This window comes from Anas platyrhynchos, chromosome 14, assembly GCF_047663525.1.
Source record: "Anas platyrhynchos isolate ZD024472 breed Pekin duck chromosome 14, IASCAAS_PekinDuck_T2T, whole genome shotgun sequence".
Lineage (NCBI taxonomy): Eukaryota > Metazoa > Chordata > Aves > Anseriformes > Anatidae > Anas > Anas platyrhynchos.
In genome coordinates, this window is record NC_092600.1 from 12,101,396 (window position 1) to 12,129,382 (window position 27,987).

Consider the following 27,987-nt stretch of genomic DNA (forward strand, 5'->3'; position numbering starts at 1 on the left):
TGCAAGCCAGGAAGGTGGAGCCCAGCTGTTCGATGTCCATGGCCTGGAGAGGCACTAACACCTGCAGTTCGTACTTGCTGCTCTGCAGTGCCTTGCTAATTGCATCAGGGTCATTAAATAAAACAGCGGCCATGTGCAGAAGGGGCTGCCTGCTGGCTCTCCTGGTGCTCGGGAGGCACACAGGGGCTTAGCTGTGCTCAGGCTGCACGAGATGGGAAAGTCTCTGTACAGGTCCTGGGATTTTGGATTAAAAGGTGCTCTCCGACTCAGCTTGGCTGCTTGTCGTCTGCTGCCTCCCTGGGATATTTATTTGGCTCTGAAAGTCAGCAAGGGGCTCTCGGATGCTGAGCATCTTGCTGGGCCCTGTTGTGTTACAACTCACACCTTCCCTTGAGGCCATTTTAGGTACAGGCTGGGACTTAAGGTACAGGTCTGTGCCCAAATGTATGTGCATCCCACACTGTCCATGGTGTCTGATGCCATCATCCTATAACTCCAGGTAGCATTCTACTGAAGTGTTGTCTGCCCCCAAAGCTGCCTCACTTCCCCAGAACATGGCAGAGACCCATCTGAGTGACTTGTTCCTGGGCCTCCCTTGATCTTCACCTCCTGTTGCCTGCAACCCCATAAGCTGCAGACATATTCTGCAGAGTGTGTATTTTCAGTCAGTTTCTTACCCAGTGTCCTGTGCCAACCTGCTATGATGTCCTTTCTCAGGGAGTTCCACAGCACCACAACACAGTGCGAAAAATTGCTTCCTTCTGTCTGCTTGAAGATGACTTTTATTGACTTTGATTCACGTCACCGTGTCTCAACTGGGAGAGAGAATGAACTATTCCGTTCACCTTCCCTGTGCTGCTCACCTTTTTCTGGATCTCTCTCAGCTATCCCTCAAGCATCACTCCCTGCTCTGACTGTCCATGAGCCGTAGCTGCAGTTCACTTACGTGTGTGAGAAGTGCTGTGGCCTGCAGAGCTGCCTGAGTAAAGCTGTAGCCTTGTGATACCCTCCAAATGTTGCTGAATTTATCTTCTCAGCACACCTGCCAAGCTAAGAAATCCTGTTACCCCTGTGCTAATGAGGCCAAGTATCGAACAGTCCTGATGGGTAAAATGAGAGTTTGGGAACCAGGGACTGCACCCACACCTCCTGGTTCTCATCTGAGAGATGCCTTGCTGCGGTCACCTAACCAGTTAACTAAAACCTATCATGCTCTACAACTACCAGCCCAAAACTGCTGCAGTTTTAATAGCATCGGTGAGCATCACCTGGGATTTTCATCTGGTTGGACATCTGAAAAAAGCTATCTTGAGAAAAGTCACATTTTACAAACAAATGAAAGGAGAGGGGGGAGGAAGGTCTGCAGCTGAGCCAATGGGACTGTTTGTGCAGCCATGACCATGCCATAAGGACAAGCAAAAGTCCCTGGAAAACAGCCCTTGTGCTAGCTTGGCCAAGAGGCCCTGGTGATCAGAACAGCTCCAAGCAAAGCTGCTGTGCTGGCAGGGCGACTCGCTCCCTGGAGCAGGCGTGTTTGCACACCGGCTGTCCACAGGGGCAACACCGTGCTCCTTCTTGCCTGTGGAAGAGCTGTTCCCCCCAGGTTTTAATCTTCACTATGATTGTTTTTATTAAATATTTTAACAAAAAGAGGGTGGCCAGTTGGCTTTGGCAGTTTGAAATGGTCCCACCCAGTGGAAAGAGAAGAGAGCACAGGATGGAGGTGCGCCAGGAGGGAAGGTGTCACAGCCCCACGTGCAGCATCTGCTGCTCCCAGTCGCACCTCTGGTCTGTGTGCCCTCCGGCTCAAGCACCATGAGTTGGCTACAACAGATGGACACGGTGCTTGGCTCTGGGGCACTGGCAGGAACCAGAACAGGAGAGGAAGAATGTTGGGCCAAAGCCAGGAACCCACCTGGTTACAGTTCCCCTTTGTGTGTGGCCAGAAGGACACTGGGGTGCATTAGGGTGCTCACCTACATCGCCAGGAGACAACTGGCAGTCCCTAGTGTCCAACGATGCTTGAGTGCCATGCTGGGAGGCACAAGTAGGGACTGAGAAGAAAACATGAACCTGGCATCCCCCCAGCAGCTGAAACAGGTGGGAAATGCAAGCCAGACTTTCCCTCTTGCTCAGCCCTGTCCCACACACGCTTCAAATGAGAGCTGCAAAGGCCTCTGTTCCCTGGGCTGGCTTCCCCCTCCCTCAGTACTGCTTCTCGCACTTGCTCAGCAGCTCAGCCCCACGTCCAGGTTTACATATAAATAAAGAACGAGTGTGAAATCCACCCTGGGGTCTCTCCTGACTCCCACTTGGCTCCCTAATTGGAAAGTCTGCCAGCAGGAGATATTGCAGTGAGCTAAAGCAGAAACAAGCTCCCTTTATCCCAGGCAGAGATGGCGGGGTGGGGTCAGTTCCCCAGCCCAAACCGTGCTGGCTGGGAGGACACAGAGCAGGTTTGCACAGCCACAGCCAGGCTCTGGATTTCCGTCACGCTCCTGGGGTTTCACCGCTCTGCTGCACCTGGAGGGAAGGAACAGGCACATATCAGACAGCAGCGTCCCTTGGGGTAAGGCTAGGCTAGCACTCTGCAAGCCGTGACCAGTTGATGCCAGCAGGGAGGGACAGTAGGACAGAGCTGTGATCATTCTTCAGCAGTGGGGAGGTGTGCAGCTCAAACACCTGCATCTTCAGAAACATAATCCTGATTTTGGGGTCCCCCCCCCCTTTGTTCTGTGCTCAGGAGAGAATTTTCCCCAGTGCACAGACATCTCCCACTGGATCTCTGCTGACCTAGAGGGACACCCCTTCCTTTTGGTCATTCATGCTAAAGGAATCAGGAGTCAGAATCTCACCTGCATCACCTCCTGAAGGGAAAAACTACCCCTTGAATCTCGTCTCCCCTGTTTCCACCAGCCCAGCCCTATATCACAGCTGGTGCACCACCAAGTGATGGCAGCACCACCTTTTTGCTGCCTCCTTCAGTTTTTGGAGGCCCCGAAGGCAGAAATATTGCCTCCAGTAGAACTGCTTCAAAAGCAACAATGGTCTCAGTACAAGTAGATCAATGTCCCAGAGCTCTATGATGCTTAGAAAATGATGCTGCTCTTCTGTTCCCTGTGTCAGGGAGGCTTGTTATCTGCATCAGGATGCCAGCTTCACCCCGAGATGAGGGGCTATGCCCCTCGTCACATGCTGTTGGTCTGTCATCACCCAGCCCTGATGATCTTGCCAGATGAGCAGCTGGGGAAGAAGCCTGGGGAGGCAAGGGGGATGGGGTATGGTTAAATTCTTGCCAGCCCAAGAATGGAGTCAGACCATTGCATTCCATCCCACCTTCACATTACAGAAGCATTGCTAAACACATCCAGGTACATAACAATGAATATACTCCGTTAAGCTGTGTGTACATAATAATGCTGCTTGCATGATTCACTGCTCAGAAGGATTTGATGTTTTCTCACAGAAAGTTCATCAAAATTTCCAATGGATGTAGGCCCTGGATAACTGGGAAGTTGGACTTCTTCAGAGAGAAATTTCCTCTTCTGACCAGTTCTCCGAAGGGAAAACAATTCTGACTTGTGAAATACAATATTATTGCTTTTGTTGTCTGTGTGAATTAAAATATCAACTGACCTAGCAAATGGTTTACATCAAAACACCAGTAAGCTTGCAAACTCAATCATGACATTTAAAGCAAGAGGCAAGGTGATGCAGTAGACTCACGTATGTCTCCTGTAACATACAAACATTGCTTCTGGCCTTTGGAGAGTTTCTTGTAATCATTCCCATGATTTTACCCTCCAGGACTGGGCAGGAGCTTGCAAATGTGGCTATACTTTTTTTCCTGGTGAGATACTGCCAGCTGAGTATCGCAGACTCTTCTTTTTACTAATCCTACCTCCTGGAGGCACTCAGCAACTAATCTGGATTACCTATTTCTACCATTCAACGGTGGTGGGGGGGAAAAATCTTGGTTTCAAATCCTGTGGGCTCACTCCAAGGCAGTGCCCCTTGGGAACATCCCTTTGTCTTCCTAATTTGATTTGGGTTGCTCTTTTGCCAAGACCCCTCAAGACTCACGTGTATTTAAGTGGGCCATGGTATGGGCTCCAAACACAAGCATTCTAGCTAGGAACATTATCCTGTTGTAGCAAACCACCCTCAGACCCAGGCTTGCAGCTGGAGGATTACAGCTATTTAGCAGTGGCTTGTTAACAAATGCCTCAAGGAAATACAGACAACACAGTGCTGACCCACATGATCGAGCTGGAAACATCTTACTGGTCCGATCTAGAGAGGAGTTTTCTACTTCAGAGCATCCCTTGTCAAGTTTTAGGCAGCCAGTGTTACTGTGGGTCAGAGGATTCAAACAGAAAATGTCCAGTTGACTTCACCAGACACTGGAGCAATGGAGACACCACCCAAACAGGCCAAAAATGAATACATTTCCCAAGTCATCCAAAGAACAGCGATGGACTGGTTGGTGACAAGGCCACACAGAGCTCCATGGGGCTGCACCCTAATCCCAAGGGTGGATCTGGGGTTAGAGGATGGCTCTGGGAGGGTGGCTTTGACAAACAGTCATGGTTTCATCTCTAATGAAGAGGCATTTTTTTCACTAAAATGTCTTCATTTTGAGTCCTCCCAGGAGCATCTCTGGGCTTCCACATTTGTGTTGCCAATGAGGAGCCTGCATAGCTCTAATATTCAGGGCCTTGCCCAGCCCGACTCTCATAAGTTTTGAGCAAATTAATAGGATATGGTCTTGTTGCAGACTCCTCTTCATGACCTACAAGAAGAGGCATCATCTTGGTCCACATGAGATTTCTCACAGATGCCACTGTGTTTCATGTAGGAGGATTATTCCCAGGGAATCCTGTTTCATATTTCTACTCATATTTCTTGGTGACCCTTTACTAAGGACAGCAAAAGGCCCAGGCCCCAATCCAAAAGCCTCTCCAAAGAGCAAGGATCAGTGCGATAGATTATTTAGCCCAATTACAGATGGATGGTGTAAGAATTTATTCCACAAACTGCTCTTGGGAAGAAGCAGCTTGGTTTTGTGACCTGCTCCAGAAGGAAGGATGCTGGTGGGTGTACCTAAAGCCTTCAGCTTGTTCGCTAAACCTGGAAAGACAAAAGCACCAGCTTGTCCCCAAAAGCAGCATCATGCTGGTCGTGATGCCAGGCTGCTGCACTGCAGTTTGGCATTTCCTAGGAAAAGCAATTCAGGTGGGGCCAGCGATGGCTGTTAGAGCTCTAAGCCGGTTGTCACAAAAGCTTTTCCGCCTGCCTGCCAAACCGCTCCTCCCTTCCCAGGCACAGCTGCCCCTCCAGCCACCACTTTTCCTCACACAGCTCCAGAGATGGCACCCAAGGGCTGTCTCTCCCTCCCTCCTCTACGTGAGGTGGTGCACGCTAAGTGGGCTTCTGGCACGCTGTGCGAGCCCCTCGCCTGCCCTGCTGAGACAGGATCACAGGTGAGGTGAGGCTGGATTGCTCCAGCTCTTCCAGACACCATGCTGAGCTCTGGCCAGCGCTTTTGGGCTCTGCACTGGCTTTTTCACAGAGCCACAGACCAGCTGAGGCTGGCAGGCACCTCTGGACATCATCTGGTCCAAGCCCCTGCTTGAGCAGGGACACACAAAGCAGGGTGACCAGGACCACACCCAGGTGGTTTTTGAAGATCTCCAAGGTGGGAGATGCCACAACCTGTGCCACGGGATGATGCCACAGCCCTGAGACAGGCAACCTGTGCCAGTGCCTGGTCACCCACACATCCCCTTCATTAACAGAGAAGGCAGCAGTCGTCCTTTGAAATATGCCATCAGCAAGAAGCGGTGCAGCCAGGCAGCTGGAAGGCAATTCTCTCTGCTCTATGGGGGTGCTTGAGTTCCTCGGGTGTGGGTGTATCTGTAGTGACCATCGCTCCTGCTGAGTACACAGCCTGCTTTTGAAGTCCCAGCCACACATCTCAGCCAGACTGCACTCAAGCTGACCCTGGGTACCCCATCCTTTCTCTTAGCTTTCAGCCCTAGCTTCAGGCCTGCAGTCTCTGGGATCTCTGCCAGTGCACCTTCAAAACTGGGGAGGAAATGCACTGCCCCCAACGTGCTCCCAGGGGCTGGAGGTCAGCCTCCTTCCCTCAAGCACAGAATTCAGCTCCTCCAGATGGGACTTTGGAGCAGCCGAAACAGCTTCTTCCTCCCAGTCACCTTAGAGAAGAGCTGACCTCCTTCACCGACTGCCGAGTGGAAGTGCCCCTTCAAGCTCTAATTAGACTTTCTAAATATCCTGTCCTTGCCCTGTGGCCCTAGAAGCATTTCCAAGGCCCAAAGCTCGTGAAGGCAGCCAGCACACTGTCCCACAGAGGGGGAAAGCCCATGTTGTTCCTCGCCACCGCAGCACTTCCCACCCCAACCTCCACGCTGCCCAGCTTGCTGGGGCACTTCCCAGCACTGCCATCCAAGCTCTAGCCCCAGGCAGATCCTCTCCTTACTCGATAACTTGCTTGCAGCTCCCTGCTCCATATACTCAGCTGTTCTTCTGATATAGTGCCAGTCGCAACACATGGGAACCAGGCCTTCTAAATCTTCCATAAGCTCAAGCAACTTTACATTAGCACATTGTCTACAATTTCGAAGCCTACAGGCTGAGACCGGCAAGTCTTCTATAAAATATCTAGTAAGGTAAATGGTAGTTTTACGTGAAACAGAATGAAACGATGGAGCCGTCCATCTTTCCAGCTACATTTTTCTTGGCTGAATAAAAATCTTATTTAACAGTAGCATTAAATTCAGTGCCACCTGTTTTATTCCTGTGTCACCAAGACCTGGAAAGAATGCTTTTCTCACAGCTTTCAGTGTTATTTGCAAGGATATGGTTCCTAATTGCAGCTCTGCAATGTTAACATTTCCAGGAATTTTCATCAGACTATTCAACATGAACCTTTGGTTTCCGGGAGTTTCCCTTCTCTTAAGAAACTTTCGCTGGTCTCCTCCCAGCACCCATGAAATATCAGTGGGGAGAGGGGTGATAAGAGTGTTTGACATCTTCATGAATCATTTTCTGCAACACATTGCTTTGGGGGGCTATTCCCCTCTTCCTGGTGACTAATTCCTTCTCTCTCTTCCATACGAAGCCACATTTGTTCCCTTCAAGACCACTTTCCATCCCACCCCTTTCACCAGCTGCCCAGCATGCGGTCCAGAAGCTGGTCTGGAATACCGCCCCTGCTGTCCTTCAGGACAAAGACCTGGCTCTACATCTGGCATTAGTATGGCTCCCACTGAGCCGCCGAGTGGTGACATCTCTCACCCTGCACCCGGGTGGTGTCCCTGCCACGTCCCCATGAATTGCCAGCAGGGTGTCAAGGACGTCCCTCACTATCTCCCAGTCATTGTCCTTCACCCTTGAGCTCAGCCCTTCCTGTCACAATAAGCCTCCAGGAGCACTGGTGGGGTTCCTTGAGGTGTTCGGCACCATGGCAGAGCAGTAGGGCTTGGAGGCATCTCCTACCCTCAGAAAGCCCCACAGATGGAGTTCCCTGTCACCAGGCCCCTAGAAAATCATCAACACCATCTGCCATGGCCTGACCACAGACAACTCCAGCCCCCCACTGTCTCCTCTCTGTCAGCATGGCCTTCCCCAACATGCAGCTTTTCCCAGGCGAGGAAGAAGAACCAGGCATTTGTCTGCACCTTCCTCATATCAGTACACAGCCTGGGGAACACCTTGTCCCCGTCACCTGTGCTCCTGCTGCTTCATCCCCGGAGGCACACACAGCACTGCCTCCGCAGCCCCCAAGGCCTTGCGCCCTGCCTCCGGGGCAGGTCACCCTGCTGGGGTGGCTCAGGCTGGAGCCAGCTGGGTTGCCCCCACCAAAAACCCCTTCCAGGACACCAGCCAGCCTGTCCTGCCCTGTCCTGTGTTCCCAAGGGCTCGGGTGTCACCCTGCCTGTCCCTGGCAGCCCGTGCAGCAGGGGCAGGAGGAGCAGGGATGTACCTGCCCAGGGTGGCTCATCCACTGATGCAGGAGGTGGGGTGAGATCCTCTCTGCCAAGGGACCCTGATGTCCTCCCTGGCTAGCACTGGTTTGGGCCAGATTGGATTTCTAAGCGTTTCCCAAGCCGGTAGCTTTTGTTTTCAAAAGGAGAGCTGATTTTCCCCTGTTTTTTCACCCTCCCATCCTCCAACCTGTGATGTTTGGCCCAGCCTGAAGATGGTGAAAAAGCAGCGGTGCTTTGGAGCCCTGCTGGCACCCAGTGCCCACCGGGGTCCTGGCAAAGCTGCAGGGGGGCTGAGGTGGGTGTGGGGCACAGTGTCACCACAGGTCTCCTGCAACGTCTGCCCTGGCCCCCCGGGGGACGTGGCTGTGCCCCAGCCAGGCGTGCAGCGTGAGCCACCCCGCGCCTCAGCTGCCAGCTGCAGAAAGGGCTGGCAGCCCCTTCCCAGGGTGCTGCGGGCATGAGCACAGCAGATAGCATGAGGTTCCCAGAGCAGGTAACGTCCCTCTAATTAAGATAAATACTAATTAAGTCTGGGACTTTCAAAGAAGCCCTGGGAGCAGAGACTCCAACTCATGCTGAATTTCAATGGGAATGAGGCACCTGACTCCAGAAAAACCCAGCCTCTGATATTAAGCTTAAATGGGCCCTTCTCTAACATTGATATATTGCCGGTCTGTAGCTCGCGAGTGCCTTCCCGTATACCCAAGCACAACATCGACGTCCTGGAAATGCTAATAAGGAGCTTTAGGAGGGCAGCAGTGAACAGGCTCAGAGTCAGACGCCCACGACCATCCTGTGCCATTAAACATTATGGACTAGCTTCGAGCACAGCGTGCATGAGGCTCTGGCTGAGCCCTGGGTGCTTTGTGCATCCCCACTACCGACAGAGCTGCCTCCTCCTCCTCCTCTTCCTCCTTCTCCCCGGACATGGAGAGCTCCTGATGGCAGATCCCAACCCTGCACTGCCTGGCAGGGCTTCACAGGAGTGAGCCAGGCGAAGAGACCGCACGTGCCCCATGGCAGCGCTGTGCACAGAGGGTGTGCAGGGAGCAGCCTCCAGAAGGCCTCCAAGGGGAGCGAGTCCTTCCCACGTGAGCGGGCCCCAGGCAAGCACAGATGGCTGGGGGGGGGCTGCAGTGTGCCCACCCCGACACGCTGTGCCCCCGTGTCCCTCACCCAGCCCCATGGTCTGTCACGAGGTGCGGGGCCAGCCAGCAAGGAGCGCGCTGTGGGGGTGTGCTGTGCACCCCAGCCCTGTGGGAGCTGCTGGGGCAGGCAGGGAGCACACGTGTGGAGCGGCGATGGAAAGCACCTGGGGTTCTCCAGCACCGCGATGCAGGAGTGCGGCCCACACCACCGAGATGGGGCCACGGAGCCGTTTGGGAAGCCCAGACCGTGAGACCCCGCAGCAAACGCCACATGTCCAGCTGGCTCAGACCCAGCATTGTGACGAGCTGCACTCGCAGGCCTACTGCCAGCCCCGAAGGTCTGAAAAACACAACCTCTCTGTCCTCCTGTCCTGCTACCCCACGCCTGTTTCAAATTAAGCCTCCCCTGCCCCCACCGCGGCCATTTGGGCAGAGCCGTTCAGCTGCCGCCCCAGCCTCCGCGCGGTGCGACCCACCCGGGTGCCCTTCGGCTGGCGGGGACTTTCCCAAGTCCCCCGTACACTTTAGCAATTAGAGGGTTAAGTTTCCTCCCGGCCTCGCTGCATTAACTGGAAAGGAATGAAGTGTCAGGCATGTTCTCACCACAGCAGGCTGTTGGAAAGCAACTCCCTTCTCCACGCACACACACCTCCCACTGCTGCGACCAAATTATTTTCTATCCTCCAGAGACCCAGTATGCCAGACAAAATCTGCAGCATGACTCTGATTCATTGCAAAAGGATGCAGATGTAATATTCCCTTTTTTGCCGGGCTTCTTGCACGCTAATTCACATGGCGTCTCGGCGTTGCGAGTTTTACAGCTCTCCTTCGCTCTTTATTATTTTTTTCGGAGGGCTCTGACGCCCCTCGCTGACCCTTGGCCTCGCATCCTTTCTCCCAGCACCGCCAAAATAAAGAGGCTAAGCCTCCCATCTCCAGCGTGCAAATAGGCAGCTCTCCCCAATGTGCTAATTAGCCGAGTGTTTGGAAGTAAATAGGTATGATTGGTGGTAATTTCCTGGCTGAAGGGGTAATTATTTGTTTCAAACAGGCTGCAAAATAACCCCTGTAAGGTGAGATAGGAAACTAAATTCAAAAGAGGTTTCCTATTCCCACTAAGCAGGATTGAAAACTGGTTTGAAATTCCTTTTTTTATTTATAGTACATGGTATCCATGGAAACCTACAGAGGAGGTCATGGTAGCTAGGCCTCCGCTTCACCCTGCTCAGGGGATTACCGTTGCACAGTGGTACGCAGCCGTGTAAGAGAGCAGATTCGCAATTCCCCGCAAACAGCCCCCCCAAGCCCCAGCCTGTGCCTTCCTGGAGGGCTGCGGGAGGGCTTCGTGGAGGCTCATAAATCCGAGCGATGGGAGCTCTGCCCGCGGCGTCCGCGGGAGCCAGCGGCCGCCCGCCGCGCGGCCCCGCTGCAGCCGTGCTCCCGCAGCCCGCGGCCACAGGGCAAGGGGCGGAGGAGCGCCGCGGGGAGCCCTCCGCTTGGCTTGCCTCAGTCAGGGCGGCCTGGGCGTGGGCTGGATCCCCAATTCGTCCCCTCGCCATTTCCGAGCCGCAATTTGCAGGCAGGGCTGCTGCCGCCGCTACCTTTCCCTGCCATTCGCACGGCAGGCGTCGCTTTAGAGGAGGAGTCGGGGATGCGTGGGGAAAGGGATGCTGCAGGAAGGGCCACCGTGGGGGCCTGATCCTGGGGCACCATGCTCCCCCACTTGTCTTGGGGGAAAGAAGGTGTTTCCTGCCCCCGGGAGCTATTGAGGATCCCCCCAGGCAGGAACCCTTTGCCGCTGCAGACAGGGGTGACTCCGCACTGCAGCGTGACTGCACCTGATTTAGCAGGAGAGCATGGTCGGTGCTTTTTATGCCGTAGGTAAACCCAGCCACAGCCCCTGCCATGGCAGAGCAGACAGAAGCAGCGAGCAGCACAGCAGCGGGTGTGTGGCGCCAGCTCACTCCCTGTGCCTTGGGGGCTGGATCTCCCCCATAAGCCACGGCAGAGCAGAGGCTTCTCCATGGTCATTTCCAACCCGCAACAAGCTGCCACCAGCCCCGCACCATCCTGCAGTGCTTCTCACAGCACACCACGCAGCATCAGGCCCATGACCTTCACTGATTCCCTTTCCCCCTCCACCCTGCGGTCCCTCCGCTGGCAGAAGGACACGCTGCATCGACCAGCATCCAACCAGCCTGCACAAGGAGGAGTCTGCAGGGCCAGCAAGATGCAGGCTGGTGTGGGGACCGACCGCTACACTCCCATGGGGAGCTCCTACCTCTTCCAGAGCAGCCTCCAACCACCCCGGTGCCCTCAGCCACCACAACACCTCCACCTTTCCCTGTCCTCGCTATGGGCTCACACTCAGCATGGTGACACCAAGCCTTTGAGGACAGCAGCTTTTGCGTTCACCTACCCGGGATATGCTGCTTTACCCAAGTTGTTCCCAATAGACAATTTTTTTTCCCTCTGTTTTCAAAAACTGGAGGATGAGAGCATCAAAATTATGTGAGTTTTGAGCCTTTATAAACAAATAAATGTCCTTTATAGAAATGAATCTGTTTTGAGCATCTGCCACAGTGGGAAATGGTACCGAAGCCACTACCACCATGGTAAAACCGATCTGCTCTTATCAAACCAACCGTATGTCACCACAAGCGCTGTCCTGACAAAACACCCTGAGCTGCTCTTCTCTCCAGAGGTCCTTACGTCCTGACCCCTCCTTTTCCACCCCTCCAGCTGCTGTGCAGGCACCCTCAGTCCCTTGGGCTTCAGGCAAGTGACTTGGTGTTTCCTCACCTCCATCAGCTCCCACAAGCACTGCCAGCTGCCCCCCGTTCTTCAGGGCCTTTCCAAAGCCTCTCCTTTGCCATGGTGAGCCCCAGGCCTTCTCCTCTGCTGGGCAGGGCTTCAGCTGACAGGTGGGGAAGCCACCACCTGTGTGCAAACTTCTGGGCACCACTCGTGGCTGATCTGAGGAGGTAAATTACATCTTTCAGGTGTTCAGTTTTCTCTAACAGTGCCTATACACACTGAGACATCAAAACATAGAGAGAAGGAGTCCAACCAGTGTCACCTCATGCATATGTCCACGTCCAACTCATTTCCTCTGCCCTACCTGCCCCACACAGCTCCCCAGCTCACTTTCCAGCCTCACAAACACAAACCCTGCACCTACTCCATGTCTTTGTTCACGGTAAGTTCATCCACACAGACAGTGGTTTTCTAGTGCTAGCCACAATTTTGTGCCTACCTCAATGAATTCTCCAGTACAGCAAATATAGTCAATCAATCTTGCCTCCGCCAATAAGCAGGAGAGAAGTAATGTTTTTCATACTCCCCCAGCTCTCTTCTCCTCGCGTTCTCCATCAGGCACTCGGCAAGTTCACAAGGGCAGCCAGCTCTCGGTTTCCTTGGTCACGCACAGCAGCTTGCCCTCCTAGAGTAATAAAAACAAATGACACGTTGCTGTTTGTTGTCAGAGACGTTACTGGGCCCTCCTTGGAGAGAAGGTTTTGGGGCGAAGGAAACGTTTGTGGTTTTAGGTTCCTCCTTGAACAGGTGGAGGAAAAACTGTCAGCAGCCGGTAGTTGTCAAGAGATGTAATGCCAAAGTCAACTGAAAAGGATAAGCAAAGATTGAGAAGTACTGAGGGATGCAAAGCTGAGAGGGAGGAGCACACTTGCTTGTAGATGTTGGAGCTGATAAAACTCTGTCTGATCATCTGGGAGCAAGCAAGACCAAGAAGTGTCTGTGCTAGGCCCTGACTCTGCCGCCTGATGGGGATGGCTGGGTCACGGCCTGAAACATGGCCCTTACTCCTGGCTCTGAATGCAGCGACCTGAACATGTGGGCACACGGCATAGTCAGACACCTTACAGCATAATAAACCCACCACTGTGGCTAAAGGCTGATGTGCCCTACTGCCACTTTCCTCCTACCTCAGCACCCCCTCCACATGGGCGCACACCCAAGCGCTCACCTATGCCCACATAGCTGCATGCACACGCACAAAGCCCTGCACCAGCTCACAAGTTATGTGTGTGTCTCTGAGCAAAGATCTGCCTGTCGGGCAGCCGGGCTGGGAGCCCCAGGAGTCTGAGCAGACCTCAAGCTTTGTTGTTGAGAAACTGCCTGGGCCAGCAGTGAGACCTTCTCCAACCCTGCACACGGTCCGGGGTGATCGAGACCCTGCATGCTCTGCATCCCAGCCCACACGGGGGCTGCCAGCCGGGCTGCCCCAGGCCGCTGGTCCCAGCCCTCCTCCAGCAGCCTGCTGCAGGCTCTGACCACTGCCTGGGTGCCGGCGGGCAGCCAGCAGTGAGCAGCACCGTGCCTGAAGGACTTCGCCATCTGGCTGCTGATTCAGATGCCAGCCCCCACTCCGTGATGTTCCAAGGGCTGCAGGAGGGTAGAGCTTGCAACACCTTTACCTTTAGCTGTGCTTCTCCCTTTTTTTCCTATTTTTATTGACCAGGAGATATCCCATCCTTTTTATAGCTCTGAGCTCAAGGGTGATCAGATGAAAGTGCAGGGGGGCTCCTGCATGGGTAGATGAGCTACCATAAGGTCAAGGCACCTAAAGGAAAAAGTTTCTAGTTTTCACAGCCCTAAAGATTGTCACATAAAATTACTCATAAAATTAATGTGGGTTTTGGGTTTCAAAGTCCTGAGAAACTTGAAATAGTCATCAGTCAGTTCTGGTATATGGCAAGTCTCAAACCTCTGCTTATTGAAGCAGAGGTTAAGGCTGTGCTATAACATCTGCTGGGGACAGGAAAACGCATCTGAGATGGCAGCATCCAAATCAGCTTGGAGGTTATGGCTCAGGCAGTGGGTGATAAGTTGTTTTCACTATTAAAGCATTTAGCTGGCTCCACGCTATGGATCTGAATTGCTTTGGTCAAATTCTTTCCAATAAAACGCAGAGCCACCTTCTCAGACCCTTCTGCAGGATTTATGAGGACTGGGTCCGCTCCAGTTCTCTTTCTGTATCAAAGTGATGATTTAACTAATTGATGATCTAATTTCAGGCTGGAACAGTAACCTGACGATTTGTGAATTTGACCTTGGTACAGATTAACAGCAGTGGCTGTTAGTGTTAGTTTAACAGCATTCATAATAGCTTTTGCTTTGGTGATGCCTTCTCTGGACTTTGCTTTTTGCTTTTTTAAATATATTGATAGCGTGGTAAATGGCAAGCATGAGGGATAGGGATGCAGTCAGCTCCGAGCATCTCTGGGGGGTGCCCCCGGCTGCAGATGTCACTGTCATAACCTTTGGCAGCAAATGCCAGCTTTGAACCAGGCAGGGGAGCTGATCTCACTGAAAAATACCCCAGGCAAAACAAGGGAAGGTTCCGCTCTGCGGCAACGACAAGGTCACGCAAACGCGTGGATCAGCAGGAGACAGAGGGAGACGAGGAGAGGCAACAGCCTCAGGGACCCCAGCCTCCCCCGCACCGTACCTCGCTCCCGTCCCCCGCAGCACCACGCCAGGATCGTTGTGGAGCAGGAGCCAAACCCCAGTGAGGTGTCTGTGCTCGTGTGCTCGGGCAGCCTAAAAACACACCTTGCACCTCCACACAGGCACTTGGGTACCTGCCTGTAGCCTGCACGTAGATGCACAAGCTGTGCCCACACACAGGCTGTGCACGCCCTCAAATCCACACGCTGCGTGTGACCCAGGGTACATGCATGTCCGTGCACACCTTGCACATGGATGGATGCACACCCTCTGCCCCCACATGCTTACACGTGTGCACACAATTGCACATGTGCACACATTTCCAGTCATGCACACACTTACACTGTGCACACATGGCCAAGCACAGCACTTGTGTAAGCACCCACGGGTGCTGCCCACCCGTGCTGACCGCAGGAGCCGTGCCCCCAGGCCACCCACCAGCTGCAGAAGCGCTGTGATCTCCCAGCACCCTGCACATCGCTGAGCTGCTTGGCTGAATGTGACTCAGCCCAGACCCAAAGCAGGGCTTTTCCCAAGCCCCACACTATGTGCAGGGCCCTGCTGACTGGGATTCACCCGCTGACCCAACCCTGCCGCAGAGCCGCCTCCTGCCATTGCCCTTTCCATCTCGGAGCAACTGATGCCCTGGGTCATTGCTGTCTGTATGAAACTGGAAGGAATGGAGCGGTGCAGGCAGCCCTACACAAGCTGGGGCTGCAGGAGCCTGCTGGGCTGTGCTGGAGGAGCACAGGCTGCAGGAAGGGAGAGCTCAGCACTGGCGTGAGTCTGCGCACACGTGGCCGGACCCTGCCGCTGGGCACAGCATCCTGGCTTATTCCTCTTCATGAAGAGCCAGCCCTGCTTCCCCACGCCGGCTTGTGTGACCCTGTGCAAAAGGAAGAAACTGGCTCTCAGTCCTCAGTGCTGTTTTGCTTCCTCGTTCAGTAGCACTATAAGCCAAAGAGCAAAGGCTGCTGTGAGAGCTGGGTCCTGCATGGGCACCGGGCAAGCATCTCCCAGGGGGGCTCTTGTAGCAAAGCACCGAGAAGGTGAAAGCAGCTCAGGCTGCAGAGATCGCCGCTGGGGCGGGGGGATGGCTGCAGGCTAATAATATTCTGTGTCTCATTATGCCGCGTATTAAGCTGAAATTTGCAGATGCTCTAATCACCGCAAGGCATTCTGCGCACACAGCCTCTCTCCAGCCCGGCAGCTCTGTGCAAACACCGGAGGAGAAGCCCTGCTAACTGTCCTGCCACATGGTGTCCTGGAATCTTTACAGACCATTTCACCTTCACAAATAGCCTTGGAAATGTCTGTGCATCGACAGCCCCTGCGGTAGCCAGATAGCGCAGCCGCCTCCTCTGCAGCTCCCCGGGCCCCTCTTAAGCTTTTTCCCATCACACCATGCAAATGTGAGGCTCCGGAATTTGCACCACAGCTGGGTAAAGCACCTCACATCAAATGTGCTCTGCGCCCCAGGCTCGCAGCAAACGTGAACTGTGTTTTACAGAGGTTGAGGGAAGCTCCTGCCTGAATTGCTTTTTTTTTTTTTTTTTTCCCTCTCTGTCTCTCTCTCTTTTTAAAATGATTTTCTTTTCTTTTCCCAGATCTCTGCCCTTTGCCCTCTTGTGATCAAAGGGGGCACGCATTCAAGTGCCGTGGGAATACTCAGTCCTTGGGTATTCTGGGCAATCTCACGAGAAAAGCTGCTTTTCCCCGGAGGTGCAGAAGCATATGAGCTGGGGTGTGGGAAGGAGGGGTGTGAAGCCCGCTAGCTCGCCATGCGTGGGAAGGAGCAGAGGGGAGCCATGTGGGCAGGCCAGGGAAGGGTTAATCACAGACTGTCCTTGCTGTTTTTTCCAGGCCTGGCTGCACCAGATTCTTCCATTTCTCTTGGCAGGGATTTAAGCCGTGGGGCTGAGCTAAGCACGTGAACCTGGAGAGCCCCTGTGCTCCGACAGCGAGCAGGACCCAGAGCAAGACACCGCGGCTCGTTAGCAAAGCAGTAGCCTGGTCCAGGGCATGCAGGTGCCAAGCAAGCAAGCAGCAACAGCACAACAGAGAGAGTCGCACTACAAAGAGACAGAAATGCATTTGGATGAGGAGCTCCTTCCCTCCACAGCTGTGCTTGCTGCTCAGGGCATGCACACACGCGTGCACGCTTATTGCAATTAATAACAGGGAAGCGTCGTCCTCCCTCTGTGCAGGTGAAGGTATGGTTTGGGGACAGCCCCGCCGTGTGATCAGTGCTGCTTTGAGCCTCCCCGTTGGTCTCCATCCATTTGCATTTGGCAGCTTTTCCTCTGGGGCCTGTGGTCTCCCTCCCCCATCGTCCCACCCTGCCGTGGGGCACGGCACCAGAGGGGGTGTTGGGCTCTGAGGTACCCCCCCAGCGTGCCAGGAAGCCCCGGGCAGGGCCAGCAAAACGGGGTGACCTGCAGAGCACCCTGACGGGGTGAAAGGGCTGGGAACGATTCCCCCAGCGAGCACAATGGCTCCTCTCTCTGACAGCTTGTCTCGCTCTGCGCTCAGTTGCCCAGGCGACTGCTGATGGAAAAGCGCGCATGGCCGGAGCGGCTGCTCGCCCCACGGACCCTCAGCCCCTGCTCCACCCTGCAGCAAAACCCTGCACGCACCCGGCCAAGTGTGACCGCTGCCAGCACCTCTCCCTGCCTGCACCAGCCCAGGTCCTGTCCTTGCAGGTCTCCGGTATCCACATCCAGAGCTGCTGCTTCCGAAGGAAATCAGCCCCCCTCGTGTAAGCCACCACCGTGTGCGCAGTGTTAACGCGTGCTGCTGCTTGCACCGCCGCTGTGCTTGGGTGCTGCTCGGGGTGTCCCCGTGCTCCTGCTCCAGCACAGCAGCAGCAGGGAACACAACACAACGGCAGCAACAGCAGCAGTGCTGAAGGTTGGTTCCTAATTGCTTCTGGTGTTGGCCTCTCCTTCGCCTAAGACGTGTTTCCAGGTGGACTCAGAGCCGTTTCCAGCTGGCTGTGCCACAGGGCTGCTGCTGTGGGACCCAGGGAAGCAGGAAAAGTCATGAGCAAAGAGCTCAGGTGAGCAGCAGGGGTAGAAGGAAGACTCAGGGTCTGCTGGTGCCATGTGAAAATCCAACCAGGCCTCCTCCACAGCGGTGTGTCAGGTTCAGATGAACCCCAAAGATACCTCCAGTGGGCAAGGGAGGAGAAGTCACATCCCTCCCACTCCTACACCTTCAAAGCAGACCAAATCCCCATGGAGCAGGCCAGGGAAATGCTGGCCATGTTGTGCCCCCTGCTCTTGCTGAGGCTCACGGGGCTCCCACTGCTGTGATAATTAAATGACAGAACTGCTTTTTGCATGCCGGTATTGCCCCCTTTCAGGCCAGTCTGGAGTGCCCCTGTGCTTGGGCTGCCCCCAGCAGCACAGAGCTGTGCCGTGGCAGCTCCACCTTAGCCTGCAGGCAGATCCCCCCTCCCCAGGCCGTGCCACCACCACGCAGCACACCCCCATTTTTCTCCATCCCAGGGAGTGCTCAGGGCATTAGCCACAGGAGCTGTCTCAGCATCCATGTACACAGCAGTTTGGGAGCAGATCCAGAGACCAACGCATTCCAGCTTGGACACCGTTGGTCCAACACTCACTCTGCACAAACACAGTCCTCGGGAGAAGGAAAAGAAAGGCAGGGATGATGCAAAAGGATAATAAACCTCTCCTTCTGTGGGCCTTTGTCCTTTTCCAGAGGAGGAATTGCCTTTTGCAGGTGGTTACTTACGGTAAGCAATAGCCCACCTTAAGCTGGGACACCATCTCTTGCTAATGCAGCATTCAGCAGGGGATTGTCCATACGCAGAAACAAACAGGGACCCAGGGAAGCTGGCAGTGCTTTAAAAGATTGTTAATAACGTGCTGCTCGCATTCCTTGGAGGCTGCTGCCATGGTCTGCCAGTAACAGGCTCTGACGGTGCTGATGGGGAGCAGCTCCTGCCGTGACAAAGCCTTTACCAGGCATGAGCCCCTCCTGGTCGTCCCCTGGCCTTGTCCCATTGTTACCGTCAGCACTGGGGAGGGGTCAGGGTCCCTCAGGAAGAACTGAGACCTCGATGTGCACCAGGACATGGGACAACCTCAGGCTGGTGGGCAGAGGGAGCCTTGCAGGGTTCCTAGGATGGACCTCGACCTTGAAAGCAGGGGAAGACTTTTGGGGACAGTGAAGAGATGCTGCTGCAGACCTGGTGTGGGAAGGGCTAGCACAGAGCAGGATTGGACCTGCAGCTAATGGGGCTGAGGGGACAGCCCCCCCAGAGCAGGACATCGGTAGGACAGCCCGGGTGGACAAGCATCCATCGCTGCCAGACATTTATACATTTATACTGCAGCTTGTGAGCCGGCGTCTCCTTGGTTGTCCTAGAGCCTGAGCAAATAAGGTCTAGGGCAGAGTGGTACAAGGGAGACTGAAATGGAAAATCGTTCAAACTGCCACGTTTCTACGCAATCCACCTCTCCTGCCTCAAGTCAGACTGAATCTGGTCCATTGGCTCCCAACACTGGGCACAGGAACAAGAGAAAGAGCACGGAGCTTTCCCCCTTTCCCGCAGGCAGAGACCAAAATGTGTCAGGCTGGAAACCTCCCAAGAGCAGCTCCCTCCTGAGCTTCGCTGCTGCTTCCTGTTCTCGGGGGCAGGAAATACCAAGCAAACAGCTCCATGCATGACTTCAAAACTTCCACTTCCAGTGCCGACTGCAAGGCGAGGATGGAGGAGCCTGCTCGTCGGGAACAGCCCGCCAGAGAGTGTGCTGGTGCCGAGCAGCCCCCCACCATCTCCCTGATCCTCCCGTGCCCCTTGGGAAGTCAAGGGAACGGCTTCTCCTAGCCATTAATGTCAAACTCGAGGGGTGGTTGCACTCCCAGGCTGCCAGCCTTGGCGCTCTTAATTTGCTTTTGCTCTCTGCCTCCGCTGAAAACCAGGCAAATGCGTGTATTAATAACTGCGCAGGAAAAGAGGCAGAGCACCAGTGCGAGAGAGCTGCACTCCCTGCTTGTGAGCGAGGCTGGCCACAGCCATCAGAGCACAGTCGCCCTCACCGTTCCCATGTTGCTGCCATCACTGCACACAGCTTTTCCCAAGCTTTGCATGGGAAAAATAACATCTGCACTCCCCAGGAGAGTAACAGCCTCCCCCCAACCCAGCCTGGCCACTCAGTGCCCCATCTCCTTGCCTCCCTTCTGTTTTTTCAGGGTTGTTTTTGGGATTTGCAGGGTTTGCTGGGGCTGCACAACAGCACGGAGTGACTGCCAGCGGGTGAAGGTCCGCTTCCCCCCTGCGCTGGCTGGAAATAACACCGTGACGGTGGCCTGGCTCCGAGAGGGCTTCCAGTTGGTCTGTGGGCAGCAGGGAGCAGAGCTGGGGCTGGAGCTGATGGCTCCGAGCAGGAGCCACACCACATGTCCTCGTCGCTGTGCCCCAGGGTGCACGACGGGGGCTCAGAGCTCGATGGAGCAGCTTTGCCCCGGGGGTACCAGCAGCAGCACGGGGCTTTGGGGCCATCCCTGAGCCACCTGTGCGAGAGCCCAGAGGTGCCCAGCACAGCTCCAGCCTGGCAGGGGGAGGGGGTCACTGCCGGATTTGCCTGCCACGAGCTCCCCACGCTGCTCAGCATCTCTGCTCTTGGCCCGGGTAGGGATGGAGCCAGCTGCTCCTGGCACCGGCGCTCATCTCCGCCAGGCGCTGAGCCATCTGCCTGGCAGGGCCAGCCACACCTGCTGGGAAGGAGACAGAAGCTGGGCAACCTCCCCGCCTTTTTGCAGCTTTCCGGCTGGCGGCATCACCCGGTGGCTCCGAGAGGGCTCCTGTGTGTGTGCACAAAGAGGAGAGATAAGGGGACGCTTCTCCCGCACCGCCCCCGGCACCCGGCACAGCCCAGTCCCAGGATCTGCTGCCCCTGCACGGGGCTCCTCGCTCCTCAGGGCCTCGGAGGTGTGGTCCCACAGCTCTCTGGTGGCTTGGGACTGCCATGCCAGGGGGTGATTGTTGCAGAAACCAACTGCTCGCTCCACCACATCTCTCTCCTTGAAAATCTTTTCCCTTCCCACCCCAGGATCAGATCACACAGGACCTTTGTCTGCAGATCCAGGGAGACAGGAAAGCAAGTTCTGCCTTGGTGTGGGGAGGGGGGTACAGGAAAGCTATCCAAGTGCCCTAGGAAGGCTTCCTTGTCCCAGCCTCCATCCCCAGCAGCTCTCCTGGGTACCTGTGTCCAAGAGTCATCTGCAGGGAGCTCAGCTCCTCCTGGGCATCGTGCAAGGGCAAAACACCCAGGTCCTCTGTCCCCTGGGATGCTCAGTGCAGACAGAGCTCTGGCTGATGGGGTGGCACATGGAGGCACCAAAGATTTTCCTGAACAGTTTGGTCAAGGTTTGCCTAGGCATGACACCCTGCCTGTTGTCGTTCTCCTTTTCAGATGCTCTCTCAGGGCACGGTGAATTTGGCCCATTTCCTCTGGTGACCACAAGGAGGGCGAAATGCCTCCTGGCATCCGCTGACTGCATCTCCGCTGGGCAGCACAGGAGCTGGGGGTGACGCCAGCACAGCTCCCGGGCTGCAGACACCACAAATATGCCGGGGATGAGCAGGCAGGTCCCGTGACACCCCATGTGCCCGGGGTCCCCTGGCCAGCTGACACCCCACTGCATGCCCTCAGAGCCCAGTGCTGGTCACGGGGCTGCTCAGGCTCGTGGCTGTCCCTGCGGCAGAGGACTGCAGCTCCATCACTCACTGACTTTGTGTGAGATGCTGGCCAGGGCTGTGGGCTGGCTGAGACCCATGGGTCCCCCTACATCCCATCCAGGAGCCCCAGCTCTGCCATCCCACCCACTCCAGCACCAGATGGGGAGGGTTTTGTCCGGCTGCTGGCTACCCCTAGTGCCTCCTTGCCCCGTGGGGTTGTCCTGGCCCCATGGGGAGGACGCTGCCAGCTGCTGCCACCCATGGGTCCTGCTGATGGCTGCTCCCTGGCTGTTCCTGCAGCATTTTGCAGTCCTCATCCTGCAGCAGCACAGGGAAAGTTTGCTCCAGGAGGGCTGCTTCGACCTTGACCCGGAGTAACGCTGGGGCGGTGGCTGCAGCAGGGGACATGAGCTCAGCAGCCTGTCTGATGGGAAAAGAAAAAAAAAAAAACACACAGAGCAGCCGCTCGCCTTCCTTTCTTCTCTCTGCCATCCATTTGGTGGGCAATGCGGCCTCGCTGCAGCTTTATCTTGGTTCTTTAAAAGGCTCCCTGGCTGACATGCACACCGTATGGGAGCAGTCAGCCGAGGAGAGCTGTAAATCTCTGAAGGCCTCATCTTGCGGGGCACATTAGCTGTTTTAAACTTGTCAGCTTTCAGCGATGGAAATTGACTGTTCAAAGCCATCCTGCCCTCCGCATCCTGCTCCATTTTACGTGGTGGAGAACGTGCCGCATCCTCGTTAGGTGGGAGCTGGGGGCTGCGCACGCCCCACACACGTCCTCAGGGGTTTTGCTTGCTTAGGTCTGATTCTCGAGGTCCTGCGGGGGCTGTGAATGTCTCTGAGGCATCTCCTCCCTGCCTCTCCTCTGCAATCCTGTAGAGCCCTCAGCCTGAATGGGGATTTGTAACCCCGCAGAGCATTCCAGTCCACGCGAGCTGGCTTTCCCGTGCCGCTCCATTCGGGACGACACCAGATCCCACTGATTTATAATTTATGAAAATCAGCCCCAGCTTCAAGGCATCCTGGTGGGATTCAAATGTGAGGGGTGGGGAGGTGGTGGGGGGGGATGGGGATTGAGCTCCAGTGCTCAGCACAGTGTTGCAAGAAAAGCCCAGGGACACAACCTGGCTGCTGGCTGAGCCCTTCCTGCCCTCCTGGGGAGATGCATCCATCTGGGGGGATGCTCTCACCCGGGGGGATGCTCCCATTTGGGAGGGATGCTTTCACCCAGGGGATGCTCCCACCGCCCCGAGACAGCACATGGCTGCCCACACCCCCAGCAGCTCACGAGCTCAGTTGGGAGTGCAAAGTGTGGGGGTTGCAGGGAGAGAAATCTCTGCATGAGCAGCTCTCCCTTAGGCAAACGCCTACGGGGGCAACTGCTCCAAAGGGCACATGACCCTGTCACGTATCCAGCCTGGACATCCCACAGCCCTGTCACTTGGTAGGTGCACACCTCACCCCCCGGCACATGCAGCTCAGCTCAGCCATCCTGCCTAGCACGTAGATCATCTCTGCAGACGCTCTGTGCGCTTCGGAGGGACACGGAGAGGAAATCAGGCCCAGGCACTGCCCTGCATCCCCCTCCCCTAGGAAAGGTCCCAGCACTGGGCTTTGCAACCATCACCCTACAGAGCCACCTGCGTCGATGTCTAGGGAGCAGCTCCAGCCCCAGGTGACCGCAGCACCCCGCGGCAGCCCCTTGCTGAGCCTGGCGAGCAGCAGCTGCACCACGGTGGCACAGGTGATGCCTGGCGGCTGCTCTTAGCCCCACATCAGCCCCAAGCCCCCGCCGTCCCCAAGCACGGGGTCAGGCAGCGGTGACACCGCGCTGGCACAGAGGCGAGGGGGCCTGGAGCAGCTGCTAGCACCGGGCAATCAGAGGTGCGAGCCCTGCGTCACAAAGCGCCACTTCCTCGCGCTGCTAATTCTTCTCCTTGGTTACAGGAGGCAGCGGGGAGCGGGCCAGGCAGGAGGGGGGCAGTCGGGTGGCTGAGCGCGGCGTGATCCATTGCTGGCGCTCCAGAGGTGCCCCCGAACCAGCCGGGTGACGCACCACATGTGGCGGGGACAGCAGCACCCACCAACCTGCCTGCCCTCAGCCCACTCCGTGCCCCCGTTTTGCCCCCCAGCCCAGCTCTGCAGCCTGCCTGCTGTCTGCCGTGTCCGTCTGCGGTGGTGCCCAGGCAGAATCTGGCAGCGCAGCCCAGCCGGAGGCGCTTCCACCCCCTGCTCCACGTGAGCGATGGGGAGAGGAGAGGCTGAGCGCAGCCAGCTGGGCCTGTCCCTGCCGCTGCGGCCCTCTGATAACGCCGGATTTGCGTCCTGTAAACCTGTGACAAGAGGGGTGCCAGCGCGCAGGGAGCCGCTAAGCTTCCTATCACCTGCGGGGCAGCGCTTCCCCAGGGAGCCTGCCAGCCATCCCTGCGGGCAGGAGAGTGGCTCTGGAAGTGGGGAATGGGCCAGGAAGGTGCCGGCAGCACCACACACGTCCCCACGCCTGCACTGCAACATCCCTGGTCCCCAGTCCCTGGTCCTTGCCCCAGCACAAAGCGCGTCCCTCCTCGGGTGCTCCCGGCGGTGGGGACGGCAGCACCCACATTAAGAGCCTGATTTGCAGATTGCTGTTCATGACACGGTGCTCCAGCCCGGCTAAGGCTGGCAGATCGGTTATTATATCGACAGCATAAACGTGTCACAAATTGCCTGAATTAGCCGAGTGCCATGAACAGGTTTATGGATAATGGGATGCAGAGCCCTTTCAGGAGCAGGCAGCTCGCAAACCTGTTAGACAGCTCCAGCCCCAGCCTTTCCCCGCTGGAAGATGAACGCTTTTGGATACACCGGGCAAAACCTGATGTGTGAGCGGGATAAGTGCCCCATGGGCAGGACCTGGCCTGGCTAAGGCAGCCTGTTGTCCCCTCTGCCCTCACCTCTTCCGTGCTCTCCTCCTGGTCTCCCTCCTCCTTGGGGCCTTTTCTCAGCAGGCACCGTCCTGGAGGTCCCAGGAGGTGGGCAGCAGCATGCTACCACCCTCCACTTCTGTGCCCAAATCGCGTGGCGAGGCCCTGGCACTGCGGAGAGAGGCAAGAATTAATTCCTGTCACACGCCCGGGGCTATCCTGAGCTTGGATTTTTGAGTTACATTTTTCCAGCTGTACTGTCTCAGCCTGAAGGGAGAGCTGCTCCAAGATCACAGCTTGCAGCACCTCTCCCACGGTGCAAGGGAGGATCTGAGTGCTAAATTAGCTCTGGCTGGGTTTGCCGTGCATGGGGTTGACCTGATCACTTTTTAAGTCACATTTAGCTTTTGGGTTTCCTGGGGCTGGGTCGCTGTGGTCAAAGAACAGCCTCGGCCAGTCTGAAGCCTGTGTCTGGGCTCTCTCCTCCCCACACCCCACCCCACCCCATCCCGATACAGGACTCTGTGGTGGGGTTCATCCCACAGGCTGAAGAGCATCGCCATGGGGCAGCAAAAGCCCTGGTCAGCCCCCCTGTCCCATCCTCGTGCTGCACCCACGCGTGAGCCCCATCTCTAAAAGGGGTTCGTGTGTATCGAGCAGAATCTCCTTGGAGCCGGCAGCAGGAGGGAGCAAGACAAAGACAAAGCCAGCAGCAGTGGGGAAAGGCCAGGCTCGCCTCCCTGCACAAGCACTGTTCCTCAGCTGAGCAGCGAGAAAGCAAAACTGTGAAGTGCCTAAAATTAGAGCTGCCAAACCCCAGCTGGGGAAGCCTGGAAAGATCCCCAGGCCCTGGAGCCTTGGGCGAGCAGCATAAAAGGCAGCGAAGGGGAAGGGAAGGGAGCTTGGGGACTGCGGCAAGTAGAGCGAGGCGCAGCGGGAGCCAGGAGCTGCTGGCTGTCCCCCTCCCTGCTCCCTCGCATCCCGCCTCCTGCACCCGACAGACATCCCCGTGCACGCACAGGGACAGACAGACGCCCCACACTGCACCCAGGGGATCTGCTGTCCCTCCGAGGCTGGGTATTTGGGGATGCATCCATGCTGGGGCAGCGGGGAGAGGGCACACGCTGTCCTGGCGATGGGAGCGTGCCCCTGTCAGGCCTCCAGCTCACGTCCTGCCCCAGGAGACACACAGGTCCCACACCAAGCCCCTGCTGTGCACCCTGCCACAAACCTCTCCGAGGCTCTGGAGAAGCAGGGACAAGCAAAGAGGCCAGAAGGTGGGTGACTGGGGCCGCCGGTATCCTCACGGGGACTCAGGTGCTCACCTCACCCCAGCGAGGTGGAATGGCAACCCCACAACCCTCAGCTGCCACCCTGAAGTGCCCCCCAGCCCTCAGCACCAGCTCAGGAAGACGTGGTTGGTGAGCCAAAAGCACAAGCTGTGGCTTCAGCCAAGGCTGTCCCCAACGCTACACGCAGCAGTCACCGAACCACACGGCACGATCGGGCACCAGACAGATAACCAAAACCTGGAAAAGCAGCAGTTTCACAGGCAGCCGGTGACTTTGCACTAAATTTGGCTTCCTGGATCCCATTTGTCATGATCAGAGTGAACAAGGTTTAGCGCCAGCTCCACTGAGCCCAAGAGATGCTATGAAATGGCTGAGTCAAGGTCACATCTATATCGCTTCCCCCAGTAATGACAAAATCACAAAGGCAGCTGCACCCTGACACTTGGCGACAGTGGCACCCATCCGTGTTGTCCCTGCATTCCCCGGTGCTGGCACACCTGCCAAGCCTCTCCTCCCTTCCTGCTGCAGGATCAGACCACCACTGCTTAATCTGGAGTAAATCAGCCCCTACTTGACATTTGCCCGTGACTCCATGCAGGAGGAGAATTCCCAGGGAAGATGTAGAGGCTTCAATTGGTGGGGGTCCAAGAAAGGGTGCCGGGGAGAAGTTGTCACCAGAGGGGTGTCCTCCTCCAAGGAACAGTGCCCTGCACCAGCCAGCTCTGCCCTGTCACCCTGCCGCCTGCCTCTGGGGTGATTAGGGAACAACCAGCGCTGCGGGACCTGCACCCAGGCAGGAATGGGACCGAAACAGGAGTAACTGTGCAGTCTGTAAGGAGCAGATACTTCCACCAGACTGGTCACCAGGAGATGCAGAGACACGGCTGTTACTGGAGTGAGGACAGGACAGGACAGGACAGAACAGGACAGGACAGGACAGGATAGGCTAGGATAGGATGGCATGGAAGAGGACTGGTGGGACAGGACAGGATGAGACAGGCAGGCAAGAATGTGGTGCTCAGAGGAGGATGAGGAGGATGGGATAATATGAATGGGATGGGATGGGATAAACCAGAGGGGATGGGATGGGATGGGATGGGATGGGATGGGATGGGATGGGATGGGATGGGATGGGATGGGATGGGATGGGATGGGATGGGATGGGATGGGATGGGACGGGACGGGACAAAAAAAAAAGGCGGCATGGGGAGGGAATAAAACAAAGGGGGGGGATGAGGGGAGATCAGATGGACAGAAGAAGAAGGGGCAGCGATGGGATGGTCAGGAGAGAGGGGCAAGAAGCCCAGCCAGGAGCCTGGTCCCCGTGGCACCGCTGGGGTGGCCCAGGCAGCACCTCCTGGCTGGGGGCAGAGTCCCCATCGCGTACTCACACAGCAGTCACGGCAGTGCCCTCTGGCCCCACGCCCCACAGGGCCCCATGCCAGAGGCAGGGAGCCACATGCACGGCCAGCACAAGGATCTCACGCTTTCCCATGGGGAAGAAAATTGCTCCCCAGAGCGTGAGATCTGATTAGGTTGGTGACACACCGCAGCGCGGCAAGGACGTGACGGCCAGCCCTGCGTGCGTGTCCAGCACCCGGCCCCCATCCTCCCGGCACTGGGGGCTGCTGCACAGCAGGGGAAGCGAGCTGCCCTGCAGGACACCCTCCTCCTCCTCCTCCTCCCCTGCCCTCCATCACTGCCCGCGGGTGCTGTGCCTGTCAGACACACTGCAGCACAGCCCCCCCCTGCTGAGAGCCCCCCGCAGTGTGCAGCTGGGGACGGCTGTGCAGACCCCTCCAGCCCTGCCCTGGCTGCACGCAGGGCTGCAGAGGTGAGGACGGAGCTCTTGCACTCCCCCACGGGGCATGAAGGCCAGCAAGGTGGCCACCATGCTTTGGGCCACTGGCCCACAAGAGTGGCTTGCCCAGCCTTGAAGGGCAGTGGTTTGCTGAGCCCTGGAGATCCCGGGGAGCCAGAGGTTCCCCTGCCAAGACACGAGGTAGCTCCAGAGGCCATTGAGGGTGGTGAACACCTTGCAATTTACCCCTCGTTCTTGCTGCTTCTTACAGTTTCCATGTGATGCCTGCCCCTTCGTTGGAGATCTTCCAACAGCTGTCTGATAGAGAAGACCTTTATCTCGTTTCTGCCAGGCTCCCATCCAGCACTGTTCTCCCAAGGTAGGGAAGAAGGGGAAAAAGAAAAAAATAAATTATAAAAAAAATAATTCACTCCTGACCAAGTGTCTCACCTCATCTACCGCATGTGGAAAATTACTGCCACCAGACAGGCCCAGCACTGGCCTCCTTCCACCCTCACAGGCCAGCACTGCTCCTACAGATCCTGTGTCTGGTTGGTTTTGGTTGGTTGGTTGGTTTTGTTTTTTTCTCTCCTCTTCCTTCTGGGAGAATGGGAACTTCATCTTTCAGACAAACCCTTGAGGAAACAGGT

At 56.3% G+C, this 27,987-nt stretch overlaps 2 long non-coding RNA genes across 3 annotated transcripts in view; both read right to left on the reverse strand.

Annotated features, from left to right (window-relative positions):
* Positions 1-509: 509 nt before the first annotated feature.
* Positions 510-9,988, reverse strand: LOC113845187 (uncharacterized). Its single transcript, XR_003500576.3, has 3 exons — positions 9,764-9,988; positions 2,856-3,256; positions 510-2,523 (listed from the first exon to the last, which is right to left on the reverse strand). It is a non-coding gene; the product is annotated as an uncharacterized lncRNA (long non-coding RNA).
* Positions 9,989-11,483: 1,495 nt separating this feature from the next.
* Positions 11,484-27,987, reverse strand: part of LOC139998665 (uncharacterized) — a 29,849-nt gene continuing 13,345 nt past the window's right edge. The window contains exons 1-3 of one of the 2 annotated variants that reach the window (XR_011803372.1): positions 24,275-24,409; positions 12,417-12,602; positions 11,484-12,136 (exon numbers count right to left, since the gene is read on the reverse strand). This is a non-coding gene — a long non-coding RNA (uncharacterized lncRNA). Of the gene's footprint in view, positions 12,137-12,416; positions 12,603-24,274; positions 24,410-27,987 lie in introns of those variants that run through there. The other variant, XR_011803371.1, reaches the window with a different exon arrangement.